The sequence below is a fragment of the Nuphar pumila genome, chromosome 5 (assembly GCF_984573655.1).
Source record: "Nuphar pumila chromosome 5, dmNupPumi1.hap1.1, whole genome shotgun sequence".
In the NCBI taxonomy this organism is placed as follows: domain Eukaryota; kingdom Viridiplantae; phylum Streptophyta; class Magnoliopsida; order Nymphaeales; family Nymphaeaceae; genus Nuphar; species Nuphar pumila.
Genome location: NC_143253.1, coordinates 63,596,053 through 63,616,426, shown reverse-complemented (window position 1 = coordinate 63,616,426; position 20,374 = coordinate 63,596,053). Strand labels below are relative to the sequence as shown.

Below are 20,374 nucleotides of genomic sequence, written 5' to 3'. Positions count from 1 at the left end.
GACAAGAAACTTGGAAAACTATGGGCAGGAGATAAGGATCACAGTCTGGAACAAAACTAGGTCCATTGTTGGTAGAGTTAAATCCAGGTCCAATTTTTATATGGTAGAACTGGTCCTATTGGACTCAGCGGAAAAAAAGTTAGAAACAAGGATTTTATATTAAAAAAGTACAAGTGGATCCAATTTGATCCGGATATGAATATATACAATAGAAAATATTGATCTAAATCTAGACAAAGTCAGATAAAACTAAGTCCATTATCTGATCGAGATGGGCATTCGGGCTTTATTTTAAGATCCTTATCCAAAACAAGGTGTTGGATTCAGGTAGAGTGTGGTCAAATCCGGTTCATTTTCACCCGTTGGTTTTATGCAGTAGCTTTGTATCTACATGATTCTGTGTCCTGGTCCAGATCCAATTCCAACTGATCTCTTGCATATCTGAAAAAAGGCCGGGACAATAGAGACCCTACTTAATTAGACCTATTTTAACTGGCAGTTTTGTAATTTCAGAGTCGGATGTGGAATGTGGATCTCCATGCATCCAGTTTATCACATTAATTCATATATGGATACAGACCTGGATCCACTCATCTTTTTTGCAGGCAAGCATCGATATACATCACCCGATTTGCTAAACGCCGTGAACCATAAACATTTTTTTATGTAATATATAATTTTGTTTTGCATGATCAGCGTAAGCTGGAATAGCTCAGTTGGTTAGAGCGTGTGGCTGTTAACCACAAGGTCGGAGGTTCGAACCCTCCTTCTAGCGCTTTGAGTTTTCATTTCTTTTTTGGCCTTTTTCATGTTTCTCCCTTTTCAGACGCTTCCTATTTGCAAACAGGCACTGGACCAAGAATAGCTGGCCTGCCTTCAAATAAATTTGCAACCATGCACGAGATTGACCCATACCTGGGTCTATGGCTGGTGAAGGAACCGAACCGAGACTTAGCTTGAACGCGTGATGAGCCCGAGCAAGATGAGCTAAGCTAAAGAACAAAACATTTTCTAACGTGGAAAACAGCAAAATTTGCCCGAACATTGTTCGCAAGCCAAAAGGCTTAACCCACCGTTCTTTTTTTTATAGACAAGTTCAGGTTAGGCAGACCCCCACCAGTTACACAAAATACCATTGGGTTTTGAACTTGCAATGTTCCAACACATGGTGACGTGCACTAACAGTGCCTACCAAACAAGGAAAGCCCCCCCCCCCCCCCCCCCCCCCGGTTGGTTAACCCATGGTTCTTTTTTTTTTTTGAAAGGTAAGCTGGGGTTAGGCGGACCCCTACCAGAACAACAGCCGCCTCATGTGGCAGAGGGAATTGATCCTGGGCATCCAGCTTGACACAGGACCCCGCTTACCACATGTGATACCACCTCGGTGGTAGTAACCCACCGTTCTTACTGCAACATAAGTTGGACTGAAACTATTTATATATCCAGTTTTCAACGAGCCAAGCTGAAACAAACATATCATTGCTCGGCTTGGTAAAGTTTATGAGGCCTCATGGCTAGGCTCGCCGAGCCTATTAGGTGAACCTGGACGACCTGTTCGTTCTTCCCAACCTCACTTGGTCGGATCACCTTGACCTTAATGCCTTTCAATGAAGCCCTGACAAAATTCGGTGTCTAAACTTTAGAGTTTTTTGGTCCTGAGTGGAGGGGTCCTAACCTGGACTTTTGTGCCGCTGGCATGACTACTGTAGGTATGGCAGGATGAGCCAGCGTGACCAGGTCATCATGTCAAGCGCTATTTCTTTCGGTTACAAATTGAAACGAAAAATAACCGTACTGTCCTTTAAAATTCCACAATTTTTACTCTTCCCACAAGCCAACCTACTTACACCATGTAAAGCTCGCAACATGTCAATAATAGCAGGGACACATAAATATTTCACGGACCTGATGAAATCCGCATAAAAGAAACTGCGAACAGGACTAAGTTGTTGAATCCCAACAAAGGGAATTTCACTATTCTCCTTTTTAGGGTTTTGCAAAACCTGGGTTAGTCTTATAATGTTATTTGTCGTATCTGCTTCCTTTTCCGTCATGATTAAATGGATCTCCTGGGGACTCGTTTCATACTTCATGTGGATTGCGACAAAATGATCCTTTTTCCCCTGCCTGTTTGACATAGTTATGGAGCTCTTGTATAGGAGGATCCTTGCAGTTATTGAAAATGGAGATCTGATTATACCCAAATTTCCTCATTGCTCTTATCAAATCCCCAGTATGTTTTGCTGATGATGCCTTGTTTGTGTGCAAAGCTAACGAAAAGTCGATCATGACACTTCATGATATCTTTTTGGAATTTGAGAATGTAACTGGGATTCAGGTTAATTTATCTAAATCCCAATTCATCCCTATTCACATGTCTCATGTTGAAGCCCAACGCTTGAATGAAATGTTGGGTTGGAGAATGGGATCTTTGGCAATTTGTTAACTTGGCGCCCCTCTTTTTTATGGCACTCTTTCACACGACCTTTGTCCAGATCTTCTTGTTGGATTTAATAATCCATCAAAAAGAAAGAAAGATCGAATCCATGTTGGTATGATCTTTCAGAACCTGTATATTTAGCTCTTTTTCTTTCTCTAAAACCTGATAAGAGAAGGATTGAATTCTCGTTCTGATAATGAAAAGTTTAAAAATGAATGACTTTTATATAAGGTTTGAGGACCATAACCTAATGTGCATCCAATTAAAAGTTTGTCTCAAATTCAATCCCTTATAGAATTATAAACAGAACTGGTCTCTACACACAATGTTTCATACCATATGAGATACCACAAGACCCATCCAGATTAGATCACATGAATCGGGCATGAACCTAAGACAATTTTACAATGTATGGTTCAACGTATGTAGGCTCACACGATTTTTACAACAATCTCTCACTTGGGCCACATACGTAACCTTGTAATCACACATTGTAACCTTATGAGCTCAAAAATACTATCTTATCAATTGATATCTTTACCAATCTGATTAATTGATCATGTCAACATAGAACCAAAGCGGTCTTCATTACAAATAACATAATTGGACCTATCAATGATCATGTATATCAACATAACCAAATGGCATGGATCAAGTATGGATGTAAAGCATGAAAATTACATGCAATGTGATCAAACATGCCTATTTTCAACTGGTCTTTACTGAAAACTTTAGTGAAATCATAACATAATGAGTACAGAATCAAACTGAAACTTTAACTTTATACCAAAGTGGCAAAAAAAGAACTTTATTATATCATAGAACGTCCAAATACAAACTCCCACTAAACCAACATATTATAAAATGCTAAAACACCTATGCGAGCAGTATGCTCGTGAAAGACCTTGGGTGACAAACCTTTAGTAAGCAGATCCGCAATTATGAAGTTTGTGCCAATATGTTCTATTGATATTTGACCATTCTGCACTTTTTCTTTAACAACAAGGAACTTAATGTCAATGTGCTTTGACTTCGATGAGCTAATGTTGTTGTTGGAATATAGCACTGCTGAATTATTTTCATAAAATAACTTCAGCGATCTTTCAACATTACCCAAAATCTGCAGTCATTTGACAAAATTGTGTAGCCATATCCCATGGTTGGATGCCTCATAACAAGCTACAAATTCTTCTACCATGGTGGAAGAAGCAATGAGTGTCTGCTTCACACTCCTTCAGAAAATAGCTCTCCCGACCAACAAAAAAATATAGCCTGACGTGAATCTGCAACTGTCTTGGCATCTTGCAAAGTCAGAATCAAAATACTCAATGTTCTTCAACTGATCTGACTTCCTGTATGTGGGCATGTAATCTTTTACTCTCTGCAAATACCGTATAACCCATTTGATTGCATTCCAATGATCCATACCTGGGTTACTAAGATATATGTCTAACATCCCAATAATGTACGCTAAATCTGGATGCATGCACACCTAAGCATATATAAGACTCTCCACAACAGATGCATAGGGAATTTGTCCCATAACCTTAATTTCAGACTGGTGTTTAGGGCACTGAGCGAGACTAAATTTATCTCTTTTAGCAACAGGAGTATCCCCTGGTTTACAATCCTTCATGTCATATCTTTCTAGAATCCTTTCAATATAGCTCTTTTGTGATAATCCAAGAATACCTCAAGAATAGTCTCGATGTATTTGGATCCTTAATACAAAAGAGGCGTCCCCAAGATCTTTTATTTCAAATTTCTTTGTCAGAAATCTCTTGCTTTCGTGCAGTGTGTCTATAATATCATTACTGGCAAGTAATATGTCATCCATATACAAAACTAGGAAAATAAATTTACTCTCACTGAACTTATGGTATATGTATTCATCAACCACATTCATCTCAAAACCAAATGAGAGGACAACTTAATGAAATTTATGATACCACTGACGAGAAGCTTGCTTAAGTTCATAGATGAATTTCTTTAATCTGCAGACCACTTTCTTGACATTCCCTGAGACAAAATATTTTGGTTGGACCATATATATTGTCTCATCGATGTCCCCATTAAGGAATGTAGTCTTAACATCCATTTGATGTAGCTCTAAGTCATAATGAACCACAAATGCCATCATAATCCTGAAAGAGTCTTTCGTAGAAATCAGAGAGAAAATCTCTGTGTAGTCAATGTCTTTCCTTTGAGTAAACCCTTTTGCAACAAGACAAACCTTATATATTTCCACATTACCCTTTGAATCCCTTTTGATTTTAAATATTCATTTACAACCAATGGGTTTTACACCTTTAGGTAATGGGACAAGATCACGCATGTCATTGTCCTTCATGGATTTAATCAACTCATGCATTGCTTTATTTCAATTTTGAGATTTAGAACTTTGTGTGGCTTGATGGAGGCTGATTGAATCATCTTCCATTAGGCCAATAACACCCTCATGTTCTTGTAGAAAGACAATATAATCATCTAAACTTGTCCTTCTTCTCTCTCTAGTGGATTTCCTTAATGCCACTGGTTCTTGAGGTGTTTCTTGAGGTGTTTCTTGAGGTTCTTGATTTTGAACTCCAGAAGTAAAGCTTGATTTTGGATATGGAGATCTAAAGCATTACCTTGACTCGAATTTGTGAGAACAATGTCAGGAATAAAAATTTGATCATTGTCAACCATAACTGTAGGAAGAGAAATAGACTTTTCTTCAAAAGCAATGTCTTTTACTTTATCACTCCCCCCAAACCTAACACCCTCAAATAAACAAGTATTTCTAATTTCAAAAAAAAGACTTATTTGCAGAGTCATAAAACTTATAGCCCCAGGACTTTTCAGAATACCCAACAAAATAACAGCTAACCGTTCTAGAATCCAGTTTCTTTTCATATGGCCTCGTCTCAGCTGGACATCCCCAAATATGAAAGTGTTTCATACTAGTCCTTTTGCCTGTCTATAATTCATATGGGGTCTTGGTTACTGTTTTAGAGGGTACCCTATTCAAAACATAAGTTTCAGTCTTTAATACTTCTCCCCAGAGGGACTCTGATAAGGTAGAATGAGAAATCATACTCCTTACCATATCCTTAAGAGTCATGTTTCGTCTTTCAACAACAACATTCATGCTAGTAGTGCCTGACATGGTATACTAAAGGGCAATCCCATATTTCTCTAGAAATTTAGCAAAAGGCCACAAACGTTGTTCACTTGATCTATCATATCTGTCATAGTACTCACCACCATGGTCAGATCTGACAACCTTAATTCTTTTGCCAAGTTGGTTTTCAACTTTGGCCTTAAACGATTTGAACACATCTAGGGACTGAGAATTTTTATGAATTAAATATAGGTACCTATAACGAAAATAGTCATCTATGAACATAATAAAATATTGTTGATCATTCCAAGAAGTCGTAGGGAAGGGTCCATAAATATCTGTATGAATTAGTTCTAAGACGTTTGTTCTCCTTTCGAAACCTAATTTCCTTATGTATGTTCGTTTCTCTTTTATACACTCAATACAAACCTAAAAGTCAGTGAAATCAAGAAAATCAAGAATCTCACTCGACACAAGCCTCTCAATTCTTTGTTTAAAAATATGACCTAAGTGCTTATGCCATAATAAAGCAAAATTCTCATTTGTTAATTTTTGTTTTGTAACACAAGAACTTAATTGCAATGTTTCATTAAATGAGGCAACAATATTAAACAAATAAAGGTTATCAACCATGGATAAAAAAATGGTCCTAATAAGATTTGAATCAAGAAATAATTTAAATTCATTATTTCTAAATAAACAAGAATAATCGTATTTGTCCAAAATGAAAATAGAAACCAAATTCTGCTTAAAAGACAACACAATAAATGTTTCTTTCAAATTCAAATAATGTTTAGTCTTTAATAGCAACCTAAATGTTCCTACTGCCTCAACTTCAACTATTTTGCCATCGCCTACATAGATGAATCTTTCATTATCAATTGGTGGTCGACAACTTAGATAACCCTGCATAGACACACTTATGTGAGTGGTAGCACTAGAATTCATCCACCAAGTGTGTTCGGGCACAAAAGTCAAATTAACTTTAGAACAAACCAAAGTAAGGAGCGTACCTTTCTTCTCATGTCAGACATGATACTTAGTATAGTCATTCATATGGTATGAAACATTGTGTGAAGAGACTTGCTCTGTCTATAATTTTATAATGGGTTGAATCAGAGACATACTCTTAATTGGATGCACATTAGGTTATGGTCTCAAACCTTATATAAAGGCTCTCCTTCTTTAGACTCTCTATTATTAGAAAGAAAATCTAGTTCATTTCTCATCAGGTTTTAGAGAAAGGAAAATGGCTAAATATACAAGTTTTGGAAGATCATACCCGTCAACGATCAACCAGAGTGCTATGGATTCAGGTGACGCTTCCGCATTAAGTTTTATTTCAGATTCTACTTCAATGGTTTAACAAGAACATGTATTTGATCCTTCTTTCTTTTCGGTGGATTATTAAATCCAACAATTGGTATCAGAGTCCTTTATGTTCTCGATAAATAGTTGAATACTCGATTTTATTACATATATTGTTTTATTCTTTGGGTTGCACCGATCTGGTGTGATCGGTGGGTGGGCATCCGGACGGGTGGAAAGGGTCGTTCAACCCTTTTCCCATTGGATCACCAGACTGCATGGGTGGGAGGGCCGATCGGCCCTCACCTTAGGTTTTGACTGAATGACAATCGACGCTGAGATAAGGGGGTTACTCTTACTCTCTCCCCATCGGCAGACAGATAAGAGCAGAGTCACCCGTTTGGGACCTCGGACAGTGCTAGGCCTATTATGACCATCTGGGAGTGCCAAACCGGTTTTCGGCGTTCCAAGTAGTGGTCGACTCCATCGGTCCCCACGGGAGGCACAAGGCTGTTATAGCCATCTGGGAGCGCTAGGTTGGTTTTCTGGCATTCCAGGTAGTGGTCGACTCCATCGGTCCCCACGGGAGGCGCAAGGCTGTTACAACCATCTAGAAGCGCCAGACCAGTTTTTCGACGTTCTAGATAGTGGTCGACTCCATCGGTCCCCAGGGGAGGTGCAAGGCTATTACAGCCATCTGGGTGTGCCATGTCAGTTTTTGGACGTTCTGTGAGGGGTTGCCAGTTGTCGGATCGTTATTTGGTCTTAGACTTCAGTCTGACAATGGTGCCAAAAAGGGGTTTGATCCGCCCCTATCACCACCAGCGACGTTGTTCAGACTGTTGGTAGTTTTTTTTTGCTACCAACTGTGGTGTTTTTTGGCTTTGCGCACACCCGATCAAGCACTCTGGGTTGAGACGCCATGTTTGCTTTTGCATATGCCTGTTTTATCCCTCGACTCGGACGATTCGAGTATAGCGATACTTTTCAGGACTGAATCAGGCCTTCAACTTACTAAATCGGGCTGATTCGACCATTAGATACTAGTTGTTTCAGGTCTTTGGAAAGACTGGTTCAGTCTGCCATCCGATCGTGTCTGGATTGGTTCAGATTCCGCCCACCTTTGTCAGGCAGAGCGATCCAGTTCTCGGGTTAGGTTCAACCTGACCTGCAGGTCAGATCTGATCGATCCTGTATTGAAGGTCGGGCCCGTTTAGGGTATGCTTAGCTCATAGTTTGGGTCCTGCCCTCTTTTTTTTTTACTGAGTCGGCTATATGGTTCAAGTTGACTCGGGCCTCCCTGCTCTAGGCCGACTTGGTATTCAGCTGACCGACCCACGATCCAGCCGACCTTCAGTCAACTAGACCGAGGCTGGTTCGAGATTCAGCCAAACCCGGACCGGCGTGCTTTTGGATTCGAAAGGTTGCTAACCCGGTTTAGCCCCCATTTGGTTGTGGGGACTGAACTGAGCTTTGTGCGGGGTGTAGAGGCTTGTTGTCCTGGTTCAGCCCCATGAGTTTGAGGGGCTGAACTGAGTCAGACAAAAGACCCTCTATGGGTCGGGCTTTGTTGGATCCGACCAAACGACACAGACTTGATTCAGGTCAGACCAACTTCGAGACTCGCAGCTGGGTCCGACTGGTCAGACCCATGCACTATGCTTAAAAAAAAATTGAATTTTATACGGCTATCAGGCATGCACGTTATGGGTCAATTTTATAGGCCGATTTTGGTTATTTTTTGGCTCATGTACATCATTGCTCTTACTTTATGTTCATATGCATACTTGACATGTTTGAACGTTAGTATTATTCTTGATTCTGGGTCCAATATTCTAAATTAAATTAGTCAAAACAATATATTGTCAAAGTAACATTTGTTGTGTAGATTAGTTCATTTTAGAATATTGTGATGGCTATATATTTGTGGTTCACGCGAATAATGATTGGACCAAAGGAAGATAATTGTTTGGTAGAACCCAAATATATACTTTTAGTAATAAATATGGGACATTTATTTGTTTTTTCATGTAAATAACGAGTCGGTCCAAAGAAAGGCTCGTTGTTTGACAAGACTTATTGTTTATGTTTTGATTATTGTATTGAGAGTATCATTTACGAGTTAATACTTTTGTCTAAAGACTAAGTCTCAATGTTGTGATGGGTATCTTGTAATGGGGTTCACCATTGTTAAAATATATTGTTTTATGTTATTGCATGTGAAAGTGTGTGTTAATCGTGAGCTTGTTTGTTCTTTATTCTGTTAACTCCTCTGCTTCTACGATATCTGCAAACATTAATTTCATCTCTGTTTTGAGCGGTTCTAATTTCAAGAACTAAAAAGAGAACATTATGATTGTTCTCGGATGCATAGATTTGAATCTTGCACTACGAGAAGATCAACCCCTTACTCTTACGGATAGGAGTTCTACTGAGGATAAAAAAAACTTCAAGCAATGAGATTGATCTAATCACATGAGTCTCATGATCATGAAACATGTAATTCTCAAATCCTTCAGAGGCATCATGTCTAAAGAGGTAAATGTCAAACATTTTCTTGAAGAAATTGAAAAATATTTTACGAAAAACGAAAAGGTTGAGACAAGTACTCTTCTTTCAAGTCTTATCTTAATGAGGTATAAGGGTAAAGGAAACATTCAGGAATACATTATGGAGATGTCCCATCTTGCTTCAAAACTCAAGGCACTAAAGTTAAAGTTGTCTGAGAATTTATTCGTGCACTTAGTTTTGATATCCCTTCCTGCACAATATAGTCAGTTTAAAGTCAGTTATAACTGCCAGAAGAAAAAAGGGCTCTTAATGAGCTCATTTCACACTGTGTGCAAAAGGAAGATAGAATGAAGCAAGAGAAGACAAAAAATGTTCATTTGGCAGTAACCTCTAAGGATGGGTTTAAGAAAAAGAAAATGACTAAGGAAGTTGCAGTTGACCCTTAATCGCAAAAGAAACAGAAAAGACACCAGGACCTAAAGTCTAGTTGTTTCTTTTGCAAAGGGGAGGGTCCATGAAGAATGACTATACTAAGTATCATGTCTGACATGAGAAGAAAGGTACACTCCTTACTTTGGTTTGTTCTAAAGTTAATTTGACTTTTGTACCCGAACACACTTGGTGGATGAATTCTAGTGCTACCACTCACATAAGTGTGTCTATGCAGGGTTATCTAAGTTGTCGACCACCAATTGATAATGAAAGATTCATCTATGTAGGCGATAGCAAAATAGTTGAAGTTGAGGCAGTAGGAACATTTAGGTTGCTATTAAAGACTAAAAATTATTTGAATTTGAAAGAAACATTTATTGTGTTGTCTTTTAAGCAGAATTTGGTTTCTATTTTCATTTTAGACAAATACGATTATTCTTGTTTATTTAGAAATAATGAATTTAAATTATTTCTTGATTCAAATCTTATTAGGACCATTTTTTTATCCATGGTTGTAATCGTTAGCATTCTTAAGTAATGATCGTTGCCGGATTTTGTATTCCTTAGTATAAATCGTTATCACGTGTAATCGTTAGCTTTCTTAAGGATCGTTGCAGGATTATTTCTTCGTTAGTATAAAGCATTGTCGTTTTAGCATATAGTATTCATTATTATAAATCATTGTAATATGTGGCATTCATTAGTGTAAATCATTTTAATACAAAACTCTGATTAGTAACCGTCGTTGTAATATATTTAGCACTTGTTATTATAAATCATTTAAATATTTAGCATTCATTAGCATTAATAATTATGTCTACACCTAAACCATAATCTCCAATGTACAGGTTTTGTGGAGATCATATGGAGATGAGGAGGACAAGGACCAAGAGATTGTTGGTCAGGCTGCGAGACTGTCTAGCTATGATATTTGGCTGCTTTGCAATTATGAAGCCAAGTTGCAACATGGTAGTCGAGTTCTCCTACAAGCTGACTTAGGACAGTCTACCCCAAAGCAGCCTGTGAAAGTGAGAAGTAAGATGAAAAGTGATGGGGCCAGAAACATGAATTGGCATGATCACTTTAGGGAATAATTGGATAGCTGAAACAAAGGAGGTGTTTGTGTCATATCGTATGATTATAAAGAACAATAATATGACCCCAACTATTTCATAAAATATTGGGAACCCATGTGTCGAAAATTAGAGATTGAGAATAAGCAACATAGAAATGTTGGGAACCCATGTGTCCCTCTTGTCCCCCATCATGTCGTCTCCCAGTATAGAAAACATGTCCACTGTATCCCTCTGACCACAATAACGATTGTCTCAGTTGCAATACACGATGAGGAGCTAACACAACTCACAAAAAAGAAGGTAGTCTCCGCCACAAGGTTTGAGATGCTGGAGAGGGAGAATCAAGAGTTACGAAAGCAGTTGAGGAATTTGAGGAGACAATATGATACGCTGGTAGAGATGATGACCAGTGTTTATAATAAGATCTAGAAAACCAAGAGGCCACCGAGGAAAGAGAGTCCACTAAGAAAAAGAAAGAGAACATCTGAGTCATCAAGTGCCACTGAATAAAAATTATATGATTTTTTATCCCGATATTTATTTATTGTAATTCTATAATTTTTTTTTGTAAAGTGACATTCTATAAATGTATATATTTTTTAAATAAGCATAACACACAAGTGTCATAGAAAAAATCGTTGAAATGTTCGACCTTCATAAAAAAAATTTGAAGAAGCGTTCAACGTTGTGTACTGCACAAATTATGAATTTCTTTTACGAGCTGTCTTCATATCGTGATTTATACAAACATTGATAAAAGGTTGAAACGATTTGTACATATAAAGACTACATACTATCGTAATTTGCTATATCACGATCTGTACAGTCATGCCACAAAACCCCATTAAATAATCGAACTAAATCCGTTTGAATATCCTATTACAATTTGCCTTTACGAGCTTTGTCTAAGCGAATGATATCTTCTATCGCCATTTACAAAATGACATTCATAAATGGTATAACAATTCAGATACATTATATGTATAACGATTTGTCTATAAATCAACACGATGTTTAGACTTAGTAAACTATAAATTGACTTAACTTCAATGATACATTACAACCACATGCATTTACAAAATATATGAGTATTTAGTTAAACCATCATCATCATCAAAGAAAATAGACATCAGCATCAGCATCAACCCCACGTCGAAATAGTGATGTGCTTCGAAACAGACATCACCGGGAATGATAGAAGGCAAATTTATCTACCAATGAAGGTCCTAATGTAATCTCACTGCACCATTGAGAATATGCTGATTCTTAGAGACCCTAGCAATGGTGCACTCTTGAGAGTATGCTTCACCATCTTCAGCTCAGGCACTATCCCCTTGAAGGAGTCGATGGGCTACATATTTGTCATGAAGTATATCGAAGATCAAATAGATGGACATCAGCATCACCCCCTGTCTATCATGCAGAATATCCGTGCTTGCTCAGGTATGTCGACAACAATTAAAGATGATTATGGTCGTTATATTTCGCGTAAGCTTCGATATACTTTATGATAAATACGCCACAGTCGTATGTGTTATGCATATATCAATGTATACTCAAAAGATAACACCCATAATCATCATCAAAGATTATACAGATCTTTCTTCACACCCATAAGAAATACAAGGAGAAGAAGAAGAAGAAGAAAAAGACAAAGGCGGAGGAGAAAAAAGAAGAAAGAAGACGAAGTTGAGCTGCCGTAGAAAAGAGAAAGAGTTTAAATAGATTAGGGCTTTACATAGAATAGGGTTTTACACATACCTACATTAGGGATTTACATAGAATATGATTTTACGCATGTGTACACAAATCGACACGATAGACTTTGTAAAGTACATTAGGGTTTTAAAACTTGATAACTATTTAAGTAAAAGTTGCAAATCGCTATCGCTGTTTTATAGAAGTGTTCTATCATGATCTGTACAACAATGAACATAAAGCAGAAATGATTTGTCCCATAGCGATTTGCGTTTACGAGCTTGTGAACGATATCCTTTCACGATTTGCTTGTTGTAGGGATTGGGGTTTAGGGTTTAGGGGTTAGGGGTTAGGGTTAGGGTTTAGGGTTTAGGGTTCGGAGATGATGTTTAGAATTGAAAAACTGAATTATTTTCCTATGGCGGTTTACACAATTACTTCTAATAATGAATATTGGTAAACTACAAATATAGTTAACTTGATAAATAAAAATCGACTTAAAACCAAAATATTTAAGTTTCACAATATAACAATATGTGTTTCCTATCACGATTTGTTGTTAAGAGCTTTGTCAATGTGAAGATATGTCATGAAAAACAATAAACAAATCGATGCGATATTTAGATTTAGTAAACTACAAATAGAGACTTAGGGTTTAGGGCTCTAGGGTTTAGGGGTTTAGAGTTTCGGGTTTAGGTTTTAGGTTTTAGGTTTTAGGGTTTAGGGTTTAGGGTTTAGGGTTTAGAATTTAGGTTTTAGGTTTTAGGGTTTAGGGTTTTCTATCACAATTTGCTTTTATGAGCTTTGTCAATGTGAACGATATGTCATGAAAAACAATAAACAAATCGATGCGATATTTAGATTTAGTAAACTATAAATGGAGACTTAGTTGCAAATCGATTTCACTGCAATGATAAGTGCTAACGTGATTTGATTGATACATCCTATCACGTTGACGAGTTTTATAAAAGGTAGATGAAATGACGTTTGGTTAGGCAATTAATGCGCAATGCAATTAATTTGCGTGTGGTTTTTGAAAATGGGCGGTAGGTGAAACGATGTTTCCTTTATATATGAATGACATGTCGCACAATGTCAGGAGGGTGTCGCTTCGCTTTGCTTCTTCATTAAGTTACAAACTATTCGACGTCTCCTTTAACAATATATGTTTCCTATCACGATTTGTTATTACGAGCTTTGTCAATGTGAACGATATGTCATGAAAAATAATAAACAAATCGATGCGATATTTAGATTTAGTAAACTACAAATGGTGACTTAGGGATTAGGGGTTTAGGTGTTTAGGGTTTAGGGCTCTAGGGTTTAGGGGTTTAGAGTTTCAGGTTTAGGTTTTAGGGTTTAGTGTTTAGGATTTTCTATCACAATTTGCTTTTAGGAGCTTTGTCAATGTGAACGATATGTCATGAAAAACAATAAACAAATTGATGCGATATTTAGATTTACTAAACTACAAATGGAGACATAGTTGCAAATCAATTTCACAGCAACGATAAGTGCTAACGCGATTTGATTGATATGTCCTATCGCGTTGACGAGTTTTATAAAAGGTAGATGAAATGACGTTTGGTCAAGCAATTAATGCGCAATGCAATTAATTTGCGTGCGGTTTTTTAAAACGGGCGGTAGGTGAAACGATGTTTCCTTTATATATGAATGACATGTCGCACAATGTTAGGAGGGTATCGCTTTGCTTTGCTTCTTCATTAAGTTACAAACGATCTGACGTTTCCTTTAACAATATATGTTTCCTATAACGATTTGTTGTTACGAGCTTTGTCAATGTGAACGATATGTCATGAAAAACAATAAACAAACTGATGCGATATTTAGATTTAGTAAACTACGAATGGCGACTTAGTTGCAAATCGATTTCACTGCAACGATAAGTGCTAACACGATTTGATTGATACGTCCTATCGCGTTGCTAAGTTTTGTAAAAGGCAGACGAAACGACGTTTGGTCAGGCAATTAATGTGCAATGCAATTAATTTGCGCACAGTTTTTGAAAATGGGCAGTAAGTGAAATGACGTTTCCTTTATATATGAATGATATGTCGCACAATGTCAGGAGGGTGTCGCTTCCTTTTGCTTCTTTAGTAAGTTGCAGATGAACTAATGTTTCATTTATAAATGACATGTTCGTGGGTTGAATATATAACCTACTTTGTCACAAAGGGGGTATCAATGTCGAGGAAGGAGATGATGACAACTACACGACCAACGAAGGTGATGAAAGAGACGACGACAGCTACACGACCAACGGTGGCGATTCAGGCATATATTATCTAAACCTCATGACGAGTTTCTTTAATATTTGCCTCTTTTATGGCGTATATTTGTTTTGTTTTGTGTACTATAGAAATAAATTCCAATGTCGTTTATTGAATATTCTGCTAATATCAGTGGAACGTCCACAAAATAAGGTGCCTGAAAACTCTGCAAAGAGCTCCAAGAGAACATCAATTGGATGAAATATGAATTTGCAGAAGGAAACACTATCAGTTTTATATTTATGTATGTCATGGGTATGTATGTTAACATGTGTATATTTGTTGTAAACAAACTATATTCGATTTTGTCACGTATATTCAAAGCAACACAACAACCAATACTAGACGCGTTGTCACCCCTTATTTCATGGTATATCGATTCTCTTATGTTTATTTTCTTCATTGATTTACTCTTGTTGCTTCATGTTTTAACCTTACTATTATCACTGTTTCATTCAACAGAGTTGCGTCCGCCGATTTCCATACTCCATTGGATTTCAAGATGGACTACCATACTGGGGTAACGATGATCACTGCAGAGACTTTTGGTCAAGTAAAAATATAAGTGAAGAAACCTTTTGTCCAAGGTTTAGGACTATCGATGTGTAAGATATTGTATCGATTTGTAGATATTGATTCATACACTCTGGCAAACTGCTAAGCATTGGGTCTTATACGTGATGGATTTACGGAAAAAACAAATATGGTGCTACAACTCATTGGACTTTCCAACTGTTGTACACTGTGACATTTTGCATTTGGTAAGTTTCCATCTATAAGGGTATCATATCATGTATGGTGGCCCAGAATTTACTTGCTTCTATATTAACCACAAGTGGGATTCGTCAGAGACATTTTAGGTGTTGACCTTGGCGAGTGAAGGTTTTGTGAAGCATATGATATTCCTTTATAAAATAATGGTGTCGATTGTGGCATATTTGTAATGAAGTATATTGAAGCAATATACAATGGACGAGAACCTAATTTTGACGTTGTATGCTCTTTATTATCCTCTATTATTGGGGACACAATTTATATATTGGTGTCACATTAGCTTTTTGTTGCAGGATGATATATCTGGATTCCGCATAGAACTATATAAAAAATTAATGAAGTTTCTAATTGTGGAAGAGAAAAAAACTCAGCCGACAAGAATATCTAGAAGGCAACGAACGACACAACCCCCCAGGAGTAATATGATGTATATCAACTTCTAATAGATTGTGTAGGCGGTATAACCAAATTTTGTATACAAATTTTGTAAGACTGTGTATACAAATTATGTAAATCTTTTTGGGTTGAAATAAATAAAATTTCAATTTTACTAAACCCGTCAATAAGTTGGACTGTTGTTTGTAGCAAAGGCAAATCGAACAATCGTTCATAGTGAAAATTTTGATTTGCTTTTAGAGTCATCCTGCCATATTGATTAGGATTTTAGACCCGGACAATGGGTCGGGTTAGGTAGGATTTTACATAGAATAAGATTTTACACAAATATTAGGGTTTTATAAATATATTGATATCGTTGTCACGGTAACTTCATAAGTACAAATCGATGTCCTGATAATTATTTTAGGGATTCTATAATTCTTTATTGTAATTCTATAATTCTTTTCTGCAAAATGACATGCTATAAGTGTAGCACACAAATGCCACTGAACAAATCGTTGTAATGATCGACGTTCATAAATAAAAATGAAACAAGCATTTAGTGTTGTGTACAGTGAAAATGCCACTGATTTGCTTTTACGAGTTGTGTTCCTATCGCGATTTACACAATGATTGATAAATATATGAAATGATTTGCATAAACATTGATAAACGGATGAAACAGTTTGCATAAACATTGATTAACAACTGAAACGATTTACACAAACATTGACCGTGAACTTTTACCGTGATTTGCTTTTACGGGCTATGTCTATGTCAATGATATTTTCTAATCGCTTTTACGGGCGATTGGGGTTTAGGGTTTAGGTTTTAGGTTTAAGGATTTTGGGTTTTACTTCAACGATACAAATCGAGTTAACTTCTTAAATACAAATTAATTTCGTTCACAAAGACATATTGTTCTCGCCATAACTTCATAACTATACATCATGATTTACAATCACATTCATATACAAAAAATATTAGTATTTAGTTACAATACATCATGACCAATGGTTTGGCTTAGATACAATACATGACTATCATCAAGAAAGAAAACAGATATCATCACCAGTATGAAACCCACGTCCAAAATAGTGATGGGCTTCTAATGCAATCCTGGTGCAGGAATGTGGAAAGCTATTTATGGGAGGACATTTTCGTCAAATGCATATCTATCTTTTAGAGACTCCTATTTTACAGAAGAGACCACCAAAACATCCATAGCGTTCATCGTTGAGTTCATTTCCTGCTGCAAAACGATTCTATGTGCAGCTGCGGATACATCCTCTCCAAGAAAATGAGCTCATTAGTAATGGCAGCCCACTACACCATTTTCCTCGAACTAAGGCTGATAGAGACTCTAGCAATGGTGCACCTTGACAATATGCTTCACAAACTTCAGCTTAGGCACTGTCCCCTTGAAGAGCCGATGGGCTACATCATAAATCGCTTTTACGTATTTGTCATGAAATATATCAAAGACAAATACGTAAAAGTGATTTATGATGAGCCCATCAGCTCCTTCAAGGGGACAATGCCTGAGCTGAAGTTTGTGAAACATATTGTCAAGAGTGCACCAATGCTAGAGTCTCTATCAGCCTCAGTCCGAGGAAAATGGTGCAGTGGGTTGCCATTACTAATGAGCTCATTTTCTTGGAGAGGATGTATCCGCAGGTGCACATAGAATCACTTTGCAATAGAAAATGAACTCGATGATGAACGTTGTGGATGTTTTGGTGACCTCTTCTGTAAAAATGAGTCTCTAAAAGATAGATATGTGTTTGACGAAAATGTTGAAGAAGGAGAAGAAGAAGAAGACGAAGGCGGGGGAGAAAAAAGAAGAAGAAAAAGCTGCGTTGCCGCAGAAATGAGGAAGAGAGGTTAAATAGACTAGGGTTTTATACCTGGACAACAGGTCGGGTCGAGTAGGGTTTTGTATATATCTATATTAGGGTTTTATATTTTACAGGGTTTTATGCACATCCTGATAATTACCTACTGGTGATGATATCGGTTTTTTTTATGATGATGGTCATGTATTTTATCTAAGCCAAACCATTGTGGTTAGGTAAAAAATTTGTTTTTTTCGTAATTGATTGCGGTTATAAATCACATCGATTTGTAGTTTTAAAGTAATTACCGCAACAACGATAAGTCTTTGTGAACGAAATTGATTTGTATTTATGAAGTTACCACGACAATGATGTCTTTGTATTTATGAAGTTACTGCGACAACGATATGTCTTTGTTAGTCTTTGTGAACAAAATCGATTTGTATTTATGAAGTTGGCACAACTATGATATGTCTTTGTTAGTCTTTATGAACGAAATCAATTTGTATTTATGAAGTTACTGCGACTACGATATATCTTTGTTAGTCTTTGTGAACGAAATTGAATTGTATTTATGATGTATTGTAACTAGATACTCATATTTTTGGTAAATGAACGTGGTTGTAAATAATGTCGATTTGTATTTAAGAAGCTACCGTGATAATGATATATCTTTGTTTGTCATTGTGAACAAAATCGATACTATAAAACACATAAAATCTTACAAATCGATGTACATATGGCAAAATATATTACAAATCGATACGAAAATTTAGCATAATAGCTTACAAATCGATGTTAACAAAGAAAATAATATCTCACAAATCGGTAGAATGTTACTATAATCGTGATTTGTGATACATTGCATATGCTAAGTGAATGACGATATCGATTGTAGCATATTTGTCATTCAACTACAGTATATGTATAACGATTTGTATATGTGAAGGCTAGATGAGACAACGATTTTCACTAATTGTATAAGCACTGAACAACGGCGATTTACCTACAGTAACAAAATTATAGCTCTGTAGGCTAGATTAGACAACGATTTATACATGTGAATGATACATATTACAATGATTTATACATGTGAATGATACATATTACAATGATTTATACATGTGAATGATACATATTACAACAATTTATACATTGAATGATACATTATTAAGCTTCTTGGACAATTTATACATGTGAATGATACGATTTATACATGTGAGTGAACGATTTATCACATGCCATTCCTGTGTTTCATAGCTTTTTAGATGAAGCCAAAATATTAACAATTCTATTTTTGTGGCTGACGAATCATGAAAATGGCTTCATCCAAAAACTTTTTCTTAATAAGACCATCCAGTGTATAAGCATATTCACCTCATGTTTTGTTAAACTCTTAACAAATCCGACAATGTGAAAATTGGGTCATGCAAAGAGGCATAACAACTAACTTTATGGGGCAACTTAAACAGAATTCACACATGATTCTTGTGTTCCATAGCTCGCTTTCGAATTGATATGAGTCTATCATAAAATAGAATAATATAAGACACTACATTAAGTTTCACAAGAAATACAAACATCCTTCCAACATTGATTACATACCAAAAGACTTGGAAAACTGAAGCTATCATTTCGGAAAAACTTGTCGAGAGGATTGAAGGTTAAAACATTGTAGTGCATGTCGTCTGTAGGGTATTGTTGCATGTTGAAAATTACACAAGTTATATATTGATAAGCTGCACATAATGCAATTTATATGAAAAGCAGTATAATGTATTACATACATGTTCATGCAAAGGGCTTGGTTGCTTTTGCTTAGAGCTTGGTTATTTCTTAGACCTTTTCTTGCCAACCAATTCTAGTGCACCCTTTGTCCTTCGACGACTGCGATCAGACGTAGGTTTTCTTTTGATACCCTTCGCTACATGAATTTTTTTCATCACAATCTATAACGTTCACTCCTGAATTGTTGAAGATGGTGTTTATGCTTCGACGCAAATTATCATTAGTGTCAAGGAAAGCATGACTTTCACCTATGTTGTTCGCTCCCATTTTCTTGGACTGGTCTTCATGAGCTACAATAGACTGATGGTGAATTAACTACACGTTTTCAAGTGAGTCCCTTGACACTTTTCTCATGAATACATAGGCTTCTTCAATTTTCGATGCCAAATCTGCAACATGCATAAGTAACCTACATAGTTGTTGGTAACGGGAGGCTATGCGGCACTTCTCAACAACACCAGATTAACATACATTATCTGTATCCAGCAGTTCAATCTTTGCTTGTCTTGTCCATCTTCACATTATATATGACTCGAGTATTTTTTATATCTTCTCTTGATTAAGTGTCTTTAATGCATGACAACATAAAATATCTTTGAATTCATATATTTTGCACGTACATTCAACTGTTTCGTTGTCAACATTATACGTAACATGTGCTTCTTGCCTTTTCGGATGCTCTTCGTCCTCCCATACAATATAATATTTGTGCATATTTTTTATTTGCATGAGTCTTTCTA

The 20,374-nt window shown here is 36.6% G+C and overlaps 1 non-coding gene across 1 annotated transcript; it reads left to right on the top strand.

The window, feature by feature from the left end:
* The first annotated feature begins 701 nt into the window (after positions 1-701).
* Positions 702-775, top strand: TRNAN-GUU (transfer RNA asparagine (anticodon GUU)). Its single transcript has one exon. It is a non-coding gene; the product is annotated as a tRNA-Asn (tRNA).
* The last annotated feature ends 19,599 nt before the right edge of the window (positions 776-20,374 follow it).